At 38.0% G+C, this 22,942-nt stretch overlaps 1 protein-coding gene across 14 annotated transcripts in view; it reads left to right on the forward strand.

The window, feature by feature from the left end:
* Nucleotides 1–22,942, forward strand: part of SOX6 (SRY-box transcription factor 6) — a 586,459-nt gene that overhangs the window by 114,999 nt on the left and 448,518 nt on the right. For 3 of the 14 annotated variants that reach the window (XM_060177100.1, XM_060177101.1, XM_060177103.1), the window contains one exon: nucleotides 9,418–9,499. The exons of the other annotated variants lie outside the window; for them this stretch is intronic. The gene's annotated coding sequence lies outside the window, so the exon portion shown is untranslated. The remainder of the gene's footprint in view (nucleotides 1–9,417; nucleotides 9,500–22,942) is intronic. 14 annotated transcript variants of the gene reach the window in all.

The raw sequence follows: 22,942 nt of genomic DNA on the forward strand, positions 1-22,942 counted from the left end.
ATATATATATATATATATATACACATATATATGTGTGTGTGTGTGTATGTGTGTGTGTGTGTGTATGCATATCCATATATATGTATATGAGTTTTTATATTGTTTTATGAAGTCTCTTTCTTTGTATTTTTTCTCTGTCTCTGCATCTCTGTTTTCTATCTCAGTGGAGTTTTTGAAAAGCTGATCATAATAAAATACTGATTTCCAAAGCACTGTGTTGTATAGGTGATTGCCAAAAGAGACTTACTCAGAAAAGTGTGTCTATGTGATGTAATACTTGTTATTATTACTACTTGCTTAACACTCAGGACTTGGCACAGTGCTTATAAGAAAAGATGACTCTTAACCTAAGGGCTTAAAACCTGATAAGTTACTAGAGGTTAAGTGGGTGGAGTTGTTTTTGGATACAAACTGTACTGCCCTTAGCTTTTTTTTTTTTTTTTTTCTTAACAAATCACAGGATTTCATATAGTCTTAAGTGCATTAATTCATTAATGAAATCAGATTTTCTATCTTTTGGGCTTTTCCCATACCTATAGAGAATGTACAAGCACAGACTACAAAAAGGTATGCTTAGTAGATACTCTTCTTAATTTCTTTCTTTTTTTGATCCAGACTTTGGTTGATAAGAAGTACCATTAGTGGAATCCTGTCCTGCTGTCATTTAACTGCCTACACTAGGCAGGAAATAGATTTTTTTTTCCTGAAAAACTTTGATAGGTTGGTAATAAGCTTATAGCTTTGCTTTAATGATTGCTACTAGTTTTCTGAGTTTCAGTGAACAAAATCAAGAAGGGATATGCGAGTAGCCTAATATAGATATATTGTTCTCATCAGTTAGGACGTATTATTTTTAAAGTGGGGTCGATTACACATGATTTGATATCTGATATAATAAATATACATTAATTGAGTAATTTTATGGAGAGGAAACATTCTGGATTTTGTCCCAGGTAGTCCTCAGTATATGGAAATCACTATTGATTTTATGACTTATTACAGAGAGATCTTCCCCTGGATTTGCAGTCAGGGAACAAATAGCTATATCTTAGTTTTTTTTGTTTGTTTTATTTTTTTAAACTAGAGCACTGTTCAACTCTGACTCATGCTGCTGTTGTGCACTGAACCTATGACATTGGAGCCTAAGGCATGGAAGTCTTTTTTTGCATAAACATATGAAATGTGTGTAGTTCATAATAGCCCAACTGGAACAGATGCTTGAAAGCCAGTATCTGTTGGAAGGCTGAGAAAGTAATTGATAAATATGTGGGTGTAGGGGGCCAGACAGTAGTGCAGCGGATGGTGCGAAGTGCAAGAACCCACTAAGAATCCCAGTTGGAATGAGCCCCTGGCTCCCCACCTGCAGGAGGGTCGCCTCACAAGCGCTGAAGCAGGTCTGCAGGTGTCTATCTTTCTCTGCCCCTCTCTGTCTTCCCCTCCTCTCTTGATTTCTCTCTGTCCTATCCAACTAGAAGAATGACAGCAATGACAACAATGATAAACAACAAGGGCAACAAAAGGGAAAAAATAGCCTCCAGCAGCAGTGGAGTCACCCTGGAGGCAAAAAATATATATATGTGGCTGTAGACAAAGGAGTGGAATATCAGAGAACTTGGAGGACCTGAGCTTTTTGAGAAGATCTTATCCTCCTACTTTAACAAAATTTTTTTTATTTATAAAAAAGAAACACCGACAAAACCATAAAGTAAAAGAGGTACAACTCCCACCAGAACTCTGTATCCCATCCCTTCCCCTGATAGCTTTCCTATTCTTTATCCCTCTGGGAAGATGGACCCAGGGGCATTATGGGATGCAGAAGGCAGAAGGTCTGGCTTCTGTAATCGCTTTACTGCTGAGCTGAACATGGGCACTGGCAGGTGGATCCATACTCCCAGTCTGCCTCTCTCTCCCTAGTGGGGCTGGGCTCTGGGGAAGCAGGGCTCCAGGACACATTGGTGGGCTTGTCTGCATAGGGAAGTCCAGCTGGCATCATGGTAGCATGTGGAACCTGGCGGCTGAAGAAAGAGTTAACATATAAAGCCATACAAATTGTTCATTAATCATGAACCTAAAGGCTGGAATAGTGCAGATGATGAGTTGGGGTCTCCGTTTTAAAGATCACTAGTAGTCCTATTTTAGTTATATTCCAAAGAGCCCATGACTATACTAGGTTTTTCCTAAACCTGACATCTGATATGCAGGTCTCCTTCTCCCTTCTTTCTGTCCTCCCCCTCTCCTTCCTTCCTTCCTTCCTTCCTTCCTTCCTTCCTTCCTTCCTTCCTCTCTCCCTCCCTCCCCTCCTTCCTCCCTCCCTCCCTCCCTCCCTTCCTTCCTTCCTTATTTCCTTCCTTCCTTCCTTTTTTCCTTTTTTCCTTTCTTCTTCCCTCCCTCCTTTTCCTTTTCTTCCTTTCTGTTGTCTTTTATTTAGAGGCAATTTGTTTTCAGGTAGTCTGTATACTTCCAAGGCTATCAGGTAAACCTCAGTGCATGTCTCTTAAATTGTATGCCGTCACTTTTTTTTTTTTTTTAATTAAGAACTGAAGAGTTATCAACATTTAACTTATGTGAACTAAGCTACTCATTTCTTTTTTGCAAAGAATTAGGTATATTATTATGAGGTGATGTATATAGGATAAAAAATTAAATTTTTCTTTCTTTTTCCTCCTCCTCCTCCTCCTCCTCCTCTTTTTCTTCTTCTTCTTTGCCTCCAGGGCTATTGCTGGGACTCAGTGCAAGCACTATGAATCCACTGCTCCTGGAGGCCACTTTTCCCATTGTATTGGCTAGGACAGAGAGAAATTGAGAGAGGAGGGGGAGATAGAGAGGGAGACATAAAGAAAGACACCTGCAGACCAGCTTCACTGCTTGGGAAACATCCCCACTGCAGGTGGGGAGCCAGAATCTTGAACCCACGCCCTTGCATGGGTCCTTGCACTCAGTGCTTTGTGTGCGTAACTAGGTACACCACCACCAGAGATTAAATTCTTTATTGACTGAGTAGTTTAGTTTTATTCTAGAGAAGAACATTTTACTTTTATTTTTTCCAACTGCAGTGTCACTTTGAGGAAATGTTGAATTTACAGGGTTGTGGTCACGGGGGTACAGTTCCACATTTCCCCAAGTTAGGCATGTCAGTACACCTTACCTGAATTAGGGTTTTAAACTTGGAAAAGGCTTGTTGAATTGTTTCTCTTTAAGATAGAGGAATACTCGTGATCTAAAAAGAGAACTTATTTTTTTTTCTTAAAGACTTTCATATGTATGTTATTTATTCTTGAAGAAGATAGGCAGGGAGAGAGAAAGAACCAAACATCACTCTGGTACATGGGCTGCCATGGGTCAGACTCAGGAAACCCTGCTTGAAAGTCTTGTGCTTTATCTGCGGAACCACCTCCCAGACCACTTCAGAAGACTTTATATGTAATATTCTATGTAGTAATGCACTGCTAACCTTAAAGGAAGCCATTAGTTGTTTTTGACAAGTATTTCACATACTTGGAATTAGTCTTAGTTCTTAGTGTTGATTGTTTCTTGAAAAATAGGCTGATTTGAGGTGAAGGGGGCTACATAGATTATACAGGAAGGATATGATTCATAAATTACTTTAAGGATAGTAAGCAGGAGATGAAACCCTGATATGTCTGAAAGAAGATTGTGGATTTGCTAAGGTTGTGATTTTATAAAAAACTACTAGCATAATAGACTGTTCAGTAACTGGTGTATCTGGAAGGGAGAGGCTGTTTTATCACAATTATACTACCGACATTCTCCTGCTCAGGAGAGGAATGGAAGGGAATCACGCATCTATATTCACCAGAGCGAAGTTGACAAATGAATAACTTTGCTTGTGCTTTGGACTTGTATGTGTTAGGAATTGTGCAGGACACTTTATTTTAAATCCTTTCAACAATATTATAAGGTACTTCCCCCATCCCATCTCTAAATTCCAGTGTTTTCCCCTCGTTATATAACGTAAAATTAGTATTAATACCATCTATTATTGTATTACCATTTAGTGTCTTTTTTTTTATTCACTATGTTAAAAGCCATATTAGGATAATTGCCACGACTCTTTTGTTTAAATGTATACAGCTAGCTCCTTCCTTCTTCCCTCTCTTCCTCCCTCCCCTCCTTCTTTCTTTTTTATTTGCTAGAACAGAGGGAAGTTGAGAGGGGAAAGGGTGATTGAGAAGGAGAGAGAAAGACACAAGCAGATAGATGTACCCCCTGCAGGTGGGGAGCAAAGGCTTGAACCAGGGTCCTTGTGCAAGATAATGTGTGTGTCCAGTCAGGGGCACCACTGCCCAGGCTCTCTCCACCCCACAAGTTTCTAACATGTACCTGGCACATAGTTCTCAAAAAATTTTTGGTTCAATGAATAAATCAATGATGAAAAAATTAAGTTATAGAAAAGAAGGAGAGAAAGATTGTGAGGAAGATAAGGACAGAGCTAGAATTCAAACTCACTCTTTTTGACTTGAACACATCTCTCTCCACACTAGACTTCCAGCAAGATCTCATCTCATTTAGAAAAATCATAATTCTAAGCTTATCTGATAAAATTCCCAGAAGTTTGACTATCTTTGGACATGTCAAATCTGTTTACATCTTAATCTGAGGATTCTTTCACCTTAGTCTGAGACTATATGGACGAGATCTGTCCTATGTTTGCTTTATCTTCTTGGAATATTGCAGTGTGTGTGTGTGTGTGTGTGTGTGTGTGTGTGTGTGTGTGTGTGTAAGTGTGTACACACATAACTAGGACCCAGCACATGCACAGTTTCACCCCTTTGGATCACTTATTTTTATTCAGCTAGAGAGACCAAGAGAGGGAGAGATATTCTGTGCCATAGCACCTCCCATGTGGTGCTGGACCTTGAACTTAGGCTATGAAAATGGAAAGGCAGGTACCTTGCCTGGTAAAACTATTTCTCTGGCCTTGTTACAATCATAATCTTAACTGTGAAAAGGAAAAGGGGAATGATTCTGCTAATTATCTCTTGTCAATGCTCAAATCCCTTGTCATCTCATTGGTTAGGTTTCCACTGAAAATTTAAAATATTCTTTCCTCCACATGGACAACTGGGAGGAAGATGTAATTTTAAAGGAATGAGGATATATATTTGATAAAATTACTTTGAGAATTTAGAGGAACTATATATATACAAAATACATTAACACCAAGAGTTAAAGTACACAGATACAGCCTTGTTGATTTCAGAGGTAAGGTACTAAGAGTGAGAAAAGTGACGTTTCTTAAGACTATGGTGGTATTATCAGGTGCCTTTCACATAGGATTAGTCTGTGACATCTGTGAAGAATAAAACAGGTGTGCAGTGAGCTTGGTTACTTCTAAGACTCAGATAAAGTGATGACAAGGATCTCCTGTTATGATTGTCACATTCTATTTTTGTCTACAGAAAGGATAGTCACAACAAATTTTTTTTGCCTTCGGTTTCTTTTTTTATAGCATTTTTAATTGATGATTTTATAATGGTTTATAAGATTATAACATAGCAAGGGTATAGTTCCACACAATACCCACTACCAAAGTTCTGTGCCTCCTCCCACACTGCCAGTAAAAACCATCATAGTTCTAATAAAGTCTCAAAGAAAGCTCAGCTACTTTTCCCCCATCAAGTTCATGCATTTCAGTTCTCTATATTCCACAAAGGAGAGAAATCATCAGGTAGTTGTCTTTCACCTTCTTACTTTGCTAAGCATAACCACTTCGAATTTCATCCATTTTGTCATGAAGGACATAACTCTTTTCTTAATTGCACAGTAGTATTTCATTGAATATATGTCCCATATCTTCTTTATCCAGTCATCTGTTTATGGGCATTTGGACTGCTTCTGCTCCTTTTGTGAATAATGCATCTATGGACAGAGGGGTGCATATGTCCCTTTGAATTAATGTTTTCATGTCTTTTGGATATGTGCATAGGCATGGTATTGCTGGGTCATAGGCATTTCTACTCTTTAAATTTTTTATTTAGAGACTATCTCAGTAGTACTTTGGCTATTCATATTTTTTCCTTTCCATTTTTGTGCTTCCACAAATTTTTGGATAATTTGTTCAATTTCCTTGAAGTGACATTTGATGGGGTTGTATTGAAGTTTAATTTTGGAAGATGACCATTTTGATAGTAATTATTCTTGTAACCTGTGAGATTATCTTCCATTTCTTTATGTCAACCTCTATTTCTTTCAACAGTGTCCTGTAGTTTTCAGTGTTAAGGTCCTTGTTAGATTCACTTTAAGACCTTTGTCTTTTTGTCACATTGATACATTATGTGATTATTAACATGGTTGAGCTTTAAATATGTAACTTACTCTTTGTTTTCCATTTGTACCACCTGTTCATTTTTCTTTTTCTTGCTTTTTTTTTTTTTTTTGCCTCCAGGGTTATCACTGGGGTGCCTGCACTATGAAGCCACTGCTCCTAGAGGCCATTTTTTCTTTTTGTTGTTGTTGCTATTGTTGCCAGTATAACTCTTGGCTAGTTGTATAGTGTTTCTTCTGGAGCTTATCAAGGGGTAACAATAATGTTGATGCTCTGTCAGAAGAGGTTTAAAAAAGATAGAATAATATTTCTTATTTCCTTTGGTATAGTTAATTTGGGAGATAGAATGATTGAAGGAAGTGAAGTAAGGGGTGGAAGAAGAGGATGTTTAGGCCTAAGTAATAACTATTTGGTTAGTACATTTATGATGCCTTATTTTATTAGTGATTTAATTATAGTTGACAAGATATTTAAGTTAACAGGGGTACAATGCCATATAGTTCCCACCACCAGCGTTCCATGTTCAATCCCTTGCATTGGAAGCTTTCCTATTCCTTTTTTTTTATTGATTTAATAATTATTGATGAGACCATAGGAGAAGAGGAGTACAATTCCACACATTTCCCACCACCAGAGTTCTGTATCCCACCCCTCCCTTGAAAGCTTTCCTATTCTTTATCGCTCTCGGAACATGGACCCAGGATCATTATGAAGTTCAGAAGGTGGGAGTTCTGGGTTCTGTAATTGTTTCATCACTGGACATGGGCATTGGCAGGTGGATCCATCTCCCCAGACTGTTTTTTTAATTTATAAAATGGAAATATTGACAAGATCATAGGATAAGAGGGGTACAATTTCACACAGTTTCTATCTCCTGAACTCTGTACCCCATCCTCTCCACTGGAAGCTTTCCTATTCTCTATCCCTCTGGGAGAATGGACCCCCAGGATCATTATGGGGTGCAGAAGGTGGAAGGCTTGGCTTCTATAATTGCTTCTCCTCTGAACCTGCATTGACGGGTCGACCCATACTCCCAGCCTGTCTCTCTCTTTCCCTAGAGGGGCAGGGCTCTGGGGAGGCGGGGCTCCAGGACACATGATGATGTCATCTGTCCAGGGAGATCAGGTTGGCATCATCATAGCATCTGGAACCTGGTGGCTGAAAAGCATTAATATATAAAGCAGAACAAATTGTTTAATAATTGGGAACCTAAAAGGAAGAATACAGCAGAGGAGATTTGAGGTCTCCATTTTGGAAAAAGCTAGTAGGTCTATTTTAGGTATATTCCAAGGGGCCCATAACTTTACTCAGGTTTTTGCCTGAGCCTGACAGCTAACATGCAGGAAGATCCAAGGTATTATCCCAGGTTATCTGTCTTTCCCTAGTGGGGTAGAGCTCTGGAGAGGTGAGGTTCCAGGAGACCGGTGAGTTCATCTGCCCAGGGCAGTCAGGCTGGCATCATCTCTCCTCTATCACTCTTTCCGTCAACTATCATCAGTCACCTTGACCTTCTGAGACTCCCAGGACTATCATATGAACTCACTGAGGTCATTAGAGTCTGCATTTGTTTTGTAGTTGCTAGTTTCTTTTTTCATACAATGAATTGGCATTACCTTAGGAGTGGTTTTATGTGTCCTTCTTCAGAAGCCTCGGCTTTTCTTCACTTCCTGATGAACTTTGTCTGAAAACTGTCGTTTTCATGTATATTATACTACTGTCTTAGGTGTGTAAAGTCAAGAGTCAGAAGGATAAATTGAGTCTCTGTTAGTATTTCTTGGTCAAAACAGAAGTCCTCACATATGTGGAGAAGCTAGCATAATATATAGTAAGTGTACATTACATTAAGAGCACCTCACACAGAGATCATGCAATTATTGATAGCCAACATTCCTGTTACTGTTGTCTACATCCTGTTCCATCATGAAACTTTATGAAACTATAGGACTGAGTCTTCTTTATGATCCATTCTTTATGCTCATCTTACTTTTTCCCATATTCTTTCATTATGATACCAATCTATGCCATATGCTTTGGTTCACTTATCTCTTGTGTTAGATTTTAATCTCTTAAACATAGAACATCTATTTGGGTTACTCTTTCCTGTAGTATATCCAACATACAGTAGATGCTTAACTATTTGTCGCAGAAATGAATCATCAGTGTTTTAGACCTTTTAATGAAATATTGATGGAAATGAAAAGAGAGAGAGTTTCAGTGTACCATACAATGTTTGCACAAACTGTAAATGGAGAGGGGGTGATGATTTGGGGAGTTTAGAAAATAGCATAGCAGAAAAGATAGTTGATTGAGGTTGGTAGTGATGATGATGATGATGACTGAGGTTGGTGGTCATAATAAATAGTTGAAGCTGGTAGTGTTAACAAAAACAACAAATCACTAGCAAGAGTCCTACAAAGGTGACCCATACTCCCAGTCCTATAAAGGACAGAGAGTAAATAAAGGAGTATAAATTGGGAAATGATATACTGTAGGGAATCAGTGAAACCATTTTCTGAGCACTTTGTTATAATATTGCATATAACATTATGGAAGTGAATACTATGAATACATGCATATTGAACTGTGGTAATTGGGTTTTTTTTTTTTAACAAAGTACTGGAAGAATACAACATATTTTTTGGAATATATTAATCTTAAAATGATGTGGTAGGGATGGACTTACTTGGGAAACAGAAATACATTCTAGATAATGGAGAATAGTATGTGTGCAAGAAGAACTCGCCAAATAAATAAATAAATCTTTTATGTTAAATGCCGTGGGGGTGGAAGTGGCTCAGTGGGTGGAATCCCTTACTTGTAGGAGGCCCCTGGCTCCATTCTTGACACTATAATCTTACTGAGCAGTGCTCTGGTCTCTCTCTTTAAAAATAACAGCATAGTCCATAAATAAGCATAATATAGCAGAACAGACCAGTGGAATTTGGAGTGAGACTTACTATGGCTTCATTACTATGACCAGCACTTAACATGATGACAGGAAAACTACTTAGCCTCTATCCCTTCATCTATAACATGGGTGGATTATTGGGAAGATTATATAATGCATAGAGAACATTTATTTTATATCTGAAAGTTAGTGGGTCCAATAACTATTAGTTTCTTCTTTTTAGACATTCTATGTCTTCTGATGAGGAAAGGAAAATGCTTCAAGAAGGACTTTGTGACCCCTCATCACTTTGTATAAGAGCCCAGGTATAATATATATAATTTATGAGTATAACTAATGTTCCCATTTATTTCTGTGGCAAATGAGGATTGTGTTACACTTTTGTGGTCTAGTATTAAGATCTAGGTAATTTTTACATTCAGTTTTGTTATGTTCTGATTTTAAATTCTTTTAAAAAAACTATTGGGATTACTGGCTAGACTTTACATAATAGTTAAACCACTTTACCACCACAATTTGATTTTTTCAGTAATGTTTCTACTTATGGAGTCATGTCTAATGATGAACAATTTGAAAGATAAATCTTAGAAATTTGATTTTTTTTCTCAAGTCATGAGCCCATTTCTGTTCGTTTGTCTTATATATCAAGAAACTCAATTTTGATTTCAATTTCCCATCATGGAAATTTTAAAAGGCACAGGATAGTATATAAGTCATTGACTTAAAAAAAACAATACTTCAAGTTGCACTTACAAGACATTTTTGGATATACAGAGATTTTAAATTGCTCTTAGTGGGGCTGGGAGACAGCTCATCTGTCAGAGTGCAGACTTTACCACAGTAGAGCACTTGCACCAAGGGTTAGACTTCACGAACTGTGTAGTGGTGCTGTAGTCTCTCTCTTTCTCTCTCTCATCTATCTCTCTTCCCTCCACCCCTTCATTGCATTACCCCCCCTTTATCTAAAAAAAAAAAAGAGCCTGCAAGAATCATGCGAGTGCAAAAATATCAGAGGGAAAAATAATGTGGTTCTGATAATGTACATAATCTAGAAAACAGAGAGATCTTTTGTTTGTTCTCTGAAGGAAAAATTAAGAACTCTTCCAGCTAACAGGCTCTAGTTTTTATTAGAAGGCCTAAAGAATTCATAGTATCAGTAAAATAAAAAAGCAACAAAAGGAATTGTTTTGGAGCCAATTTTCAGCATTGTTTTTGTTCTTCAGCAATCACATTGATATATACAGCTCAGAGACATAGAACCTAACGCAGCTAATCCTGCCAGAATATGGTTGATTTTTAGTCCTCTGTCTGGTAACTCAGCTTTTGAGGTAGCAAGGACCTGTCATGAGTGTCCGTTGACTTAATCTGTTCCCTTCCTGTAGACTAGTTCCTTATATAGCTTTTACTGATTTAATAATGATGGACAAGACCACAGGATAAGAGAAGTACAATTACAATTCTAACTACCAGAGTTCTGAGTTCTGTATCCCATCCTGTCATTGGAAGTTTTCCTGTTCTTTTTTTTTTCCTTCCAGGGTTATCGCACCAAGGTCTTGGTGCCTGCGTTATGAATCCACTGTTCCTGTGGCTTTTTTTTTTTTTTCTGTTTTATTTGATGGGATAGAGAGAAATTGAGAGAGGTGGAGACAGGGCGAGAGAAAGACACTTGCAGACCTGCTCCACTGCTTGTGAGGCTACCCTTCTGCAGTGGGGAGACAGGATCCTTACACAGGGTGCATTGCCCAGGGAAGTTAGGTTGGCTTCATGGTAGCATCTGCAACTTGGTGACTGAAAAGCATTAAGATATAAAGTAGAACAAATTGTTGACTAATCATGAACCTAAAGGCAAGGATATTGCAGATGAAGATTTGGCATCTCCATTTGGAAAAGGCTACTATGTTTATTTTTAGGTAGCTCCAAGGGGCCCTGACCTTAACTAATTTTTGCCTGAGCCCGATAGCTAAAATGCAGGTGGACCAAAGGTACTGTCTGGCGAAAGATGGTGTCAGAGTTGGAAACAGGACTAGAAAGCTGTATCAGGGAGGAGAGTAGCTCCCAAATATGGGAAAAGTATACACATATCATTAGCTGTAAATAGTTCCTTATATATATTTTTTATTATTATTATTATTTTATTTAAGAAAGGATAATTAACAAATCCATAGGGTAGGAGGGGTACAACTCCACACCATTCCCACCACCCAATCTCCACATCCCACCCCCTCCCCTGATAGCTTTCCCACTCTCTATCCCTCCGGGAGCATGGACCCTGGGTTTCTTATATTTTTATGAGCCTTAGTCTGACCCTGACTTCAGTAGAGAGTCATCTTAGCTTAAGGCATGTTTGCCTTCAGGATGCTTGCAATCATTTGAAAGGCTGAGTTTTGAGGAGCCTCCTAAATTTCTCTTTAAGGCATCAACTGTAGGCCTAAGAGCTGATGGTATTAATAATAACTCAGCATTTGGCCAGTATTGTGGATATTTATGTAACCATAGTTCGCCTTGACAAACCTTGGCCAAGTCAAGTACAAAAGTTTGAGAGTTTCATTTTGGTCTCTGGTGTGTGTGTGTGTGTGTGTTGATATCTCAAACAGAGAAAATATTAAATTTTCATTAGAAATGCAGTGCCATTAGCTCATGTGACTTGTAATAAGAAATAAAATATGCTATATAATAAGTTGCCATTTTTAAAATGAAAATAATAGTTAAGTTTTTTATTATACATAGCTTCTAGGGATATTTTAAATTGCCCACTTATTCAAAATACCTGGCAAACTACGTATTTTCATCTTTCACCCATGATATGACTTTTAGCTTTAAATAAGTAGTAAATTAGTGGACTCTGTGCTGGCAAACTGTATAATGCATTTCTCACAATGACCACCATGCTAATAATATGAGTTATGTATTTCCAGTATTTAGGACTTGGAGTTATTTTATAAAAACTGTCATGGGAAATGGATGCATCTTGGATTATAATGCCATATGAATGACATGATATCTCTTAAATTATTAGTAACTTCAGGACACCCCTTATAATTTTTGGAATTTAGAAGTACTATGATAATGACTGGAGTGAAAAAACTATCCCATAATATTTGGTGATATTCTGAGCTCTTTGGAACAATATACATCCTTCTTGTACTAATGCCAAATACATTATGTAATTGCAAGGGAATCGCTTTTAGATGACTAGTATAACCTCTTTGAGGCTGATATGATAATTCTATTGTTAGGTTTCTTTTAAAGAGTATTAATAAGAGACTTAAGTTTTTGTGTGGAGAAAATATGTATAATTTGGTTCTTGGAATATTAGGTTTCATATTTAGATATTGAAAATTAATTTTATATTTAAATTGAACTACAAGGGATGGGACAATTCTGTGAGTTAAAAATAATCTTGGTGGTGATAAAATGTGATATTAATTGCTTGGTGAAAGACTGTAACTTAATAAAACTGAAGAAAAATAAATCAAATAGATACTATTTTGTTTTGGATGCTTATAAAGCTCTCTTTTAATAATTTTAATATAGTTAAAAGAGCTATGTCTCCATATTGTATTTCATTAGCATAAATCTTCAAAAGGGCAATTATGTCCACATGATAAATATGTGAGGTTAATGATGGTAATTTGCCACCTGTGTCATGAAGCAGCTCCCTTTGATCCTTATGTAAAAATTTCCATAGTTTTCTTGGTAAGAGTCTAGAAAATTTAAATTTAGAGGAACAAAATGTAGCACTGTGCAAATCTTACTCTTGCCAAGAAAAGAATCATGCATAAGGTCTGAAAACAAGTAGGCAAGAATTAAAGATAGGTAGCAGATTGGATCTATTCAAAGAATTAGAAAGAATGTCTTCATTATGTTGTGCATATGAATGGCACGTGTTACCAGCTAAGTAACAAAACGGAATAGGTTTTATGCCATAAACTAATTTAGCAATGTTGGTCTTCACTTTTGTATACCTTGCAAAGGAAAATACTCTGCCTATCTGGGCAATCGGAATTTCTCTTGCTCTGGAAAGTCAGAGTCCAGCTTGGCTTTTGACATAATCTAAGCTACTTGAATTAAGCTTGGCTTAGTTTAAAAGAGAAAAATTGGATACTCAGCCAACCCAGCAGATATCCTGACACGCTCTTGGAGCTGATATGAGTCATCATAAATTTAAACATTACCTTTCCTAGAGCAGAAACTTCACTAATAAACAGCTTTGAATATTTTATGAATGACTGAATACCCTCCCTTGCTAATAAGTCCTCTGGAAAGTTATGACTTTTGGAGGAATGATCATACTTTTGGAGGAAGAAAAATGTTGAAGAGAAAGTACTGATGAGGTGTCATAAAATTTTACAAGTTACATAACTGTTTTTAAGTAGGAAACTATCCCTGATTAAAATAACAATTGAGCTTGTAATTTTTTCTGAACAGCTGCTACTACAGGGGGTCATTACCTTAGAGAGCTTGAAAATAATTGTACTCCTGGTACATGAGTTATGTAGTCTTGTGTTTTACAGCAAAGCACAAAGTTTAAAGCCTACAGAAGAATGTTATTTGAAAGCTGTCAAACCATGTTAAAAAAGACTGCATCGTCAAAAGGCCCTGGTGGCCATGATTCTGCATGTAGCCTTGTCTTATTCATTATAAAATGCATGTTTATAAAGTTCCACAGAGCATCCAATTCCCAATTCACTTATATCAGCGAGACTTAACTTGCTCATTAATCTAAATTCTTTTGCAACTTTAATCTACATGTTTAATTAATCATAAAATGAGGCGGTAAGTAATTTCAGCAATGTGTGGCTTGTTATCAGATGCATTTAATCACTCTTCTGTGAGCTCATTTGGAAACACCTGAAGATGTCGAGTGCAGTTTGAATAAGCATAAATTATTCTTTGTCAGTGTACTTCACTCAGCTAATAAGACATTAATTTAAAAGGCACTGTTTGTCATTTTTAGATCTTTACCAATATTTTTAGCTTGGAAGTATAACTCTAATTGTATATATGATTCACAACTAATGCCCGACATAGGAAAGGGTAAAAGTTTAATTCATTTTTCTTATTTACATGTAATTATGTCATGCAATCTTAGTTTTTAATGAGGATTAACCATCTTGTAAGTATTCATATGCTTTTGGAATAAAGTCCTAATGAGTTATAGTTGGAAAAATTATTTACTGGTACAAAGACTGTGATTTCTTCTTTCTTGACAGGACAGGGCTGAAAGAACTGTGCTGTTTACAAAAGGGTATTAATTTGAGCATTACAGGTTCTGCACAGTGCTTGTACAGCATAGGTGTTAGCCGTAAATAACTCAAGGAAAAAGAGTTGGATTCAGCTATCTTGCATAACATATATTATGTTTACATAGGATGAGAAAACCAAAAATAATGAGTTTTATTTTCCCTCTACTCTCTTAAGGGTTTGCACAACTAATTATATCATTAAAAAAAAAAAGAGGAGGAGGAGGAGGAGGTGAAGAGCAGTAGTAACTAAAGAACTGAAGTCTACTCATAGTGCCTGAGCAAAATAAATAAAGGAAAATTTCATGAGCAGTGAATGAATTATATCTCAGTGTCAGGAGTTTAGGAATAAAAATTGCATTTTATAGAATGTCATCACCTGTCCTGTTTATGCCTCCAGAGCAATGACACACGGTGAGAATAATTACCTTTGTGGGGACACATTTATTTACCTGCCATGGAGCATCCCCATTCATCTTCCTCATGAACTCATCTCACTCAGGTGCTATCTATGGATTGCCAGCAGTGAGCTATAGTAGCTGGTTCCTGAAAAGGAAATACTGGTTGGTGCTGAAATATAGCCACATTCGACAATTTTATTTGACATTCATATCTCCTGGGCTTCTTTATGTCTCCAGGACCCTTTACAGTGAACCATCATTTTAAGTCCATTTCTTGATCTGCATCTTCATGACTATGAAAAAAAAAAGTTCTTCCTGTTTCCATTTTTAAAGGGGAAGTAAAATTTCCTGATAGCTTATTTGTATGGACTAGGTCATATAGGCCATAGCATCTGCTGTTTAGCTTTATTCAGTTAAAGTACTATAAATCATTTTTTCTCCTCCTCCCTCCTCCTCTCTCCACTCTATTCCATCCTCCCTCCTCCTCTTCTTTTTTTAACTAGAGCACTGCTCAGCTGTGGCTTATGGTGTTGTGGGGGATTGAACCTGGGACTTTGAAGACTCAGGCATGAGAGTCTTTGCATAACCATTATGCTATCTACCCCTGCCCTATAAATTATTTTCTTATTAACACTGATGAAACCTCAAACATTTGAATCTCTTTTAGAATCATCCTTGCAAAATAGCATTTCATTCTTTCATTTGAACTTATCTTTCTTTAATTCTGTATTTTTATTGGGACTTCATGCTTTATACTGTGAGTGAGCATCAGCTTTTTTTCCTTCTAGAGCACTACTCAGCTCTGTCTTATGGTGGCCCTGGGGACTGAACCTGAGACGTTGGAATCCCATACATGAAAGTCTTTTGCAGAACCATTTTGCTATTTCACCAGTCCCTAACTTAACTTTCTTGATAAAATGCTTTCCTTATTCCTGTACAGTCTTAGTGGATGGACACAGTGTACTTACTTTGGGGGTTTTCTGATATAAAATCTCAAACTTCACTCTTTGTAACTTCCTCTGATGAACTTAAGATAATTTTTCTAAGTTGTTTTACGTGCAAAGAAGAAGCAACACAGTGTTCCCCTCTTCTCTTTCCAGTAGATGCAGAAGAGGCTTGCTCTGTTGTTCTGTTAGTTACCTTCACAGACAGTGACTTACCTTATACACTGCTATGCAACACACACACAGAAGGAGAGGGAGAGGGAGAGGGAGAGGGAGAGGGAGAGGGAGAGGGAGAGGGAGAGGGAGAGGGAGAGGGAGAGGGAGAGGGAGAAGGAGAGGGAGAGGGAGAGGGAAAAGGAGAGGGTGAGGGAGAGGGAGAGGGAGAGGGAAAGGGAGAGGGTGAGGGAGAGGGAGAGGAGACACACACTTTAATAGGAAAAATTTAAACTCAGTTGCATTGAGCGCTTACACTTCCAGATGATTGAAGATATGCTTATGGCAACTCGGTCTGTCTGTCTGTCTGTCTGTCTGTCTGTCTGTCTGTCTGTCTTTGTATCTGTTTCTATAATCAGTCATCTAGAGCTTTATCCAAAATGCAAATATACTGTGATGCCTTTGCCCAGTCACAAACAGGGATTTATTACTTAGCTTGTTTCTTTTATGAGGAATTCTTTTTGGTTATAATGTACATGCTCAGAGTGACGACGTGTTCTAGTATATGCACTTGAATGAAAAGATCTCCCACCCCCAGCCAAACTGGTGTAGATTCCCTAGCAACATTCCTATTTTAATGCTGACTTCTGTGGCTGAAGGACATCATGCTTTTGAAAGAAATTATGGAGCAGAGAGAGAGGAAAATGAAGGGTGGATGGGAATTACAAGCAATCTGGTGTCTACAGGCACATGTGATATGCTCTAGAGGAAAGTTTGGAGGTTCAGGGTGGACAGCGTTGGCTGTCTGCTACTGGGGGTTCTTGTGAGGGATTAGTGTAGGACTAGTGAGATCATTTATAGGAAACACTTCTAGACTAATATATTAAAATGGTGTAGCAATGATTTTTTGGTTATGTGCTACCTGAGGTCAATTCCTAATGTCTCCCTATGCCCTTTACAGCCAGTTTCCTTTAAAATTTTTTTTAGTGTTTAGTTTTCATTTGTTTCATATTAGATAGATAATTCAGAATGTCACTGTGGTACACAGTGTGCTGGGAGTTCAACTGGAAGCCTCAAGCATGTGATTCCTACTTTCTGCTAGTTAAGCTATTTCTCTGGCCGCTTCCCCAGTTGTTTTTTTTTTTCTTCTTTAATTTAAAAAATATTTTAGTTTCATTTTTGAATACAAACAGATAGAAATTGGGAGGGGAGAGGGAGAAAGACAGAGAGATGTGTAAAATTGCTTTACCGCTTGTGAAGTGTCACCCCTGCAGGTGGGGATCCAGGGGCTTGAACCCAAGTCCTTCTGCACTATAACATGCACATTCTACTGGGTGTGCCACCTCCCAGCCCCTTCTGCCTAGTTTCTTTCTTTCTTTTTCTCACTTTATTAAGGAATTGGAGGGATTGTCGTTATATAGACTGTCAGTTTCACGTTTTCCCAAGATAGATGTCAGCATACCTCACCCAGTTTGTAAAACAAGTGAAATTCTTTTTTTTTTTTTTGCCTCCAGGGTTATGAATCCACTGCCCCTGGTGACCATTCTTTCCCTTTTTTCTACCCATTTTATTTGATAGGACAGAGAGAAATTGAGAAGAGAGGAGGAGATAGGGAGACACCTGCAGATCTGCTTCACCACTTGTGAAGTGTCTCCATTGCACATGAGGAGCAAGGGCTCACACCTGGCTCTTTGGGCTGGTCTTTGCACATGATACTATGTGTGCTTAACCAAGTGTGCCACTGCCTGCACCTCTTCTAGTCTACTCTTTACTGCAAAGTCCATGTAGCATTTCCTGCAAGCACTATCATGATTTATGTCCACCAATCCTTCCCAAAAATCTAGGTTTATCTGTGAATGTTATATGGCAAGCTAGTCTCTCTTCCTCCTTCCTTCCTCCTTCCCTTCCTTCCTTCCTTCCTTCCTCCCTTCCTTCCTTCTTTCCTTCCCTCCTTCCCCCTCCCTCCCTTCCTTCCTTCCTTCCTTCCTTCCTTCCTTCCTTCCTTCCTTCCTTCCCTCCTTCCTTTCTTTTTTCACTAGTGATTTAATAATATTAACATGCTATAGGGTATAGCTCCACACTGCATCTACCACCAAAGTACTCTGCCCCCCACCATGATATCATAGTTCTCACAAACTCTTAGAGATTGTGTGGTTTTTTTTTTTTTACTTCATGTGGTTCAGTTCTATCTATACCATGTATGAGCACTATGCTTTTTATTATATTTTATTTTAATTAGTGATTTAATATTGATTTACAAAATTAGAAGGAGTATAATTGTAATAGGGGTATAATTCCATACAGTTCCTGCCACCAGAATTCTATGTCCCATTCTTTCCATTGGAAACTTCTTTACTGTTGATTCCTCTGCGAGTATAGATCAGAATTTTTTGGGGGGTGCAGAAAGTTGGAGTTCTGACTTCTGTAATTGTGTCTACGCTGAACATGGCATTAGCAGGTTGATCTATACCCCCAGCCTGGAGAAACCATTCTATAATCATCTTTAACCTCCTTACTTACTTTGTAAAATATAGTCACCTCCAGTTCCATCTATTTTGTCCTGAAGGATACAATATCATCTTTTAAAATTGAAGAATAGTGTTACATTGAACATATATGTTCCACAAGTTCTTGATTCTTGTGAATAATGCAGCTATGAACATATAGGCATGCATATGTCACTTTGAATTAGTGTTTTTTCTTTTTCCTCCAGGGTTATTGCTGGGGTTTAGTGCCTGCACTGTGAATCCACTGTTCCTGGAGGCTATCTTTTCCCTTTTGTTGCCCCTGTTGTTTATCATTTTTATTGTTATTGGATAGGAGTGGAGAGGGGAGAGAAAGATAGACACCTGAAGACTTGCTTCACTGCCTGTGAAGCGACTCCCCTGCAGGTGGGGAGCCGGGGCTTGAACTGGGGTTCTTTTTTTTTTTAATCTTTTAATTTTTTTTTTTTTGAGAGAGATGCAGAGAGAGACACACACAGAGAAACACCAGAGCACTGCTCAGCTCTGGCTTATGGTGGTGTGGGGGATTGAACCTGGGACTTAGGAGCCTCAGGCATGAGAGTCTGTTTGCATAACCATGATGCTGTCGCCCCCGCCCATGAACTGGGACTCTTATTGCCTATCCTTGGGCTTTGTACCATGTGCACTTATCCCGCTGTATTACTGCCAGACCCCCTTGAATTAGTGTTTATTTTTAATTTTTACTTATTTAGTTGATGAAACAATGAAAAATTGGGAGAAGGAGAGATACAGAGGGAGAGATAGAGACACCTGTAGCACTTCTTTACTGCTAGTGAAGGTTTCCTCCTACAGGTGGGGAGTGGGGGTTTGAACCTTGGTCCTTGTGCACTGTAATGTGTGCTTAACTAGATGTACGACTTCTCAGCCCGTGAATTGGTGTTTTCATGTCCTATGGACACTTGCCTAGGATAGTACTGCTAGATCATAAGGTAGTTCCGTTTTCATTTGTTTGGGGACTCTCTACTGGCAAGGTAGTTTTTCTTAGTCATTTGAAGTTGACTTTTATTAGAATATAATTTAGATGGCATATCATTTTAGTGCTTCTAATGACTTTGTAAGAAGTTCTGTTTCTAGGTGTTTTAAGCTGCTCAGATGACATTTTTTAATAGATAGGCATCACACATATGAAAAACAAGGCATTGGGGTAGAGGAATGGCTGAGTGCACATTTCATTGTGTCCCTGGATTTGCTTAAGGATGAACTAACTTGTAGTTGTGTTAACTTAGTGCACTCAGCTTATAAACTGATTTTTTTTTTTAGCACAAACACATTTATTTACTAACCAAAAAGAGGATGCTGATTAAACCAACACTTTGAAATAGTTGAATGTAAACTAGTTCTAATAAAGACCAGCTAGTACAGTTAAAAACAAAAGCCAGGGACGGAGGTAGATAGCATAATGGTTATGTAAAGAGACTCTCTGGCCTGTGGCTCGAAGTCCCAGGTTCTATCCCTCATACCACTATAAGCCAGAGTTGAACAGTGCTCTGGTAAAAACAAAAACAAAAACAAAAAACAGAAACAGAAAAACACACACCAGTGTTAAGAATTGCTCATTGTACTGAGCAAGTTCATCTTTGCAGCTAATTTCTGTCCAAATTTATGATGGAATCTTTTATTCTATTTTTTCATAGACTTGAGTACAGGTGAGATTGTTCATGATACATTCCACCGCTCTTTTCTCGTCTTCCACTTTTCTTGTAATAGTGCTTTCTTTCCCATCCCATTCCCCATATTGAGCCAATTCACCAATTGCCAAGGTACATACAGTCTGAGTTTTTCTGCCATCAGCCATAGTTTCTTCAAACTTACCCCAGGCCACATGAAAACTGAGTTGTTTTCAATGTGCTCTCTGGTTTGTTGGTGAGGTTTTAGCCATCAGGAGAGATGATACAATATGGTTTGGCCATTGAAGCCATTTTTCACATAGCCATTTCCACTCCTAGTTCCTTCATGCATTCTTCAAAAATATCGGAAAATTCATGTGAAAGTACAAATAGGTATAGACAGGTTTTTTTTTTTTGCTTTTTTCTTAGTTAATTAATTAACAAATTTCTTTATTAGGGAATTAATGTTTTACATTCAACAGTAAATACAATAGTTTGTACATGCATAACACTCCCCAGTTTTCCATGTAACAATACAACCCCCACTAGGTCCTTTGTCATCCTTCTTGGATCTGTATTCTTCCCACCCACCCACCCCAGAGTCTTTTACTTTGGTGCAATACACCAATTCCAGTTCAGGTACTACTTATGTTTTCTTTTCTGATCTTATTTTTCAACTTCTACCTGAGAGTGAGATCATCCCGTATTCATCCTTCTGTTTCTGACTTATGTCACTTAATATGAATTTTTCAAGGTCCATCCAAGATCAGCTGAAGGTGAAGTTACCATTTTTTATAGCTGAATAGTATGCCATTGTATATATATACCACAACTTGCTCAGCCACTCATCTGTTTTTGGACACCTGGGTTGCTTCCAGGTTTTGGCTATTACAAATTGTGCTGCCAAGAACATATGTGTACACAGATCTTTTTGGATGGATGTGTTGGGTCCCTTAGGATATATCCCCAGGAGAGGAATTGCAGGGTCATAGGGTAGGTCCATTTCTAGCCTTCTGAGAGTTCTCCAGACTGTTCTCCACAGAGGTTGGACCAATTGACATTCCCACCAGCAGTGTAGGAGGGTTCCTTTGACCCCACACCCTCTCCAGCATTTGCTGCTGTTACCTTTTCTGATGTATGACATTCTCACAGGAGTAAAGTGGTATCTCACTGTTGTCTTTATTTGCATTTCTCTGACAATTAGAGACTTGGAGCATTTTTTTCATGTGTTTCTCGGCCTTTTGGATCTCTTCTGTAGTGAATATTCTGTCACATGTCCATGTGATTAGTTTCTTGTCTGATGTCTGGCATGTGAAGATCTTCTCCCATTCTGTGAGGGGTCTCTTTGTTTAATAGTTTCTTTGGATGTGCAGAAGCTTTTCAATTTGATGTAGTCCCATTGGTTTGTTTCTGCTTTAGTCTTCCTTGCAATTGGGTTTGATTCATCAAAGACGTCCTTGAGGTGTAGGTGGGAAACTGTTTTACCAATGTTTTCCTCTAAGTATTTGATTGTTTCTGGTCTGACATCTAGGTCTTTGATCCATTTGGAGTTGATTTTTGTTTCTGGTGAGATAAAGTGGTTCAATTTCATTCTTCTGCATGTTACCACCCAGTTTTCCCAGCACCATTTATTGAAGAGAGCCTCCTTTTTCCATTTAATGCTTTGGGCCCCCTTATCAAAGATTAGATGCCCATAGGTGTGGGGATGCTTCTTATTTCTTAAAGCATATAACTTACTTGAAGAAGGTTGATAGTTAACTTGGATTTAACACTTTACTTATTTATTCATTTATTGGTTAGAGGCAGAGAGAGACTGAAATAGAAGGGGGAGATAGAGAGAAAGAGGGAGAGAAAGAGAGAGATACTTGCAGACCTGCTTCTCCTCCCGTGAAACATTCCAGCTGCAGGTGGAGAGCGGGAGCTTGAACCTGGGTCCTTGCATACCATAATGTGTGGACTTTACCAGGTGTGCCACCCCCTGACCCCATAGTTACTTAGTTATGTATTACCTTATTCAAAAAGCCCTCTAAATTGTATGCTGGGTGTAGTGGTTGTCAACTTCCAACTTATTAATAGATTCCTGAAAGCATTATTTATTATAGAACTTGGAATGTATATTCTTAGAGAAGTAATGTTAGAGATGGTGATTTGGTTCCTTGGGCAACCTACTTTACCCATACATAACATGACTGAATTGCAGGACTACAGACATTCTTATAGTTTATACTACTATCTCTTAAATAGTTTTGGTGTAAAATGTCATTTTGAAATCTTACATTAATAGCCTTCTTTTTCTGAATTTTCATAGTGAGATCTGACTTTCTTACCTGTACTCTACCAGCAGATAGCAGTGAAAATGAAATGCTCCTTGAAAATGAGTTGAGTAGACTCAGCTGAGAAGGGGTCTGTTGTCCCCAGCTCTGAGGAGAAGGTATGTGAGTTTTTTGACTGAAGTAGGAGTGGGTGACCCTGCTAACACCTGTCTGGAGAGAAATGTCTGTTCATGTGGAGGGAATCATATCAGTGGCTTTATATTTTGACAGGAGATAGGGGTCATTTTCTAATTTTATATTAATTTTATTTATGCACCTAATGTAACATCGATACTTCTTCTCTACTAAGCCTTACTATGTTTTCATTGCGTATTTTCTAGTCCCCTCCCTACAGATTGGACTTTTGTAAACAGTAGCACTTGTGAGAATAGCTACGTATCTGCTACCAGAACACTTTTAGAATGTATGTTTTTTTGAAGCTTATATAAAATGAGGTGATATAGGCATAGAAGAAAGAGGTAAAGTTAACTTGAAACTAAACATTACTACCATGGAGATGAAAAAATTATTACCAAATACATGCCAACCCAAATGATGGCCAG

The sequence above is a fragment of the Erinaceus europaeus genome, chromosome 17 (genome assembly GCF_950295315.1).
Source record: "Erinaceus europaeus chromosome 17, mEriEur2.1, whole genome shotgun sequence".
In the NCBI taxonomy this organism is placed as follows: Eukaryota; Metazoa; Chordata; class Mammalia; order Eulipotyphla; family Erinaceidae; genus Erinaceus; species Erinaceus europaeus.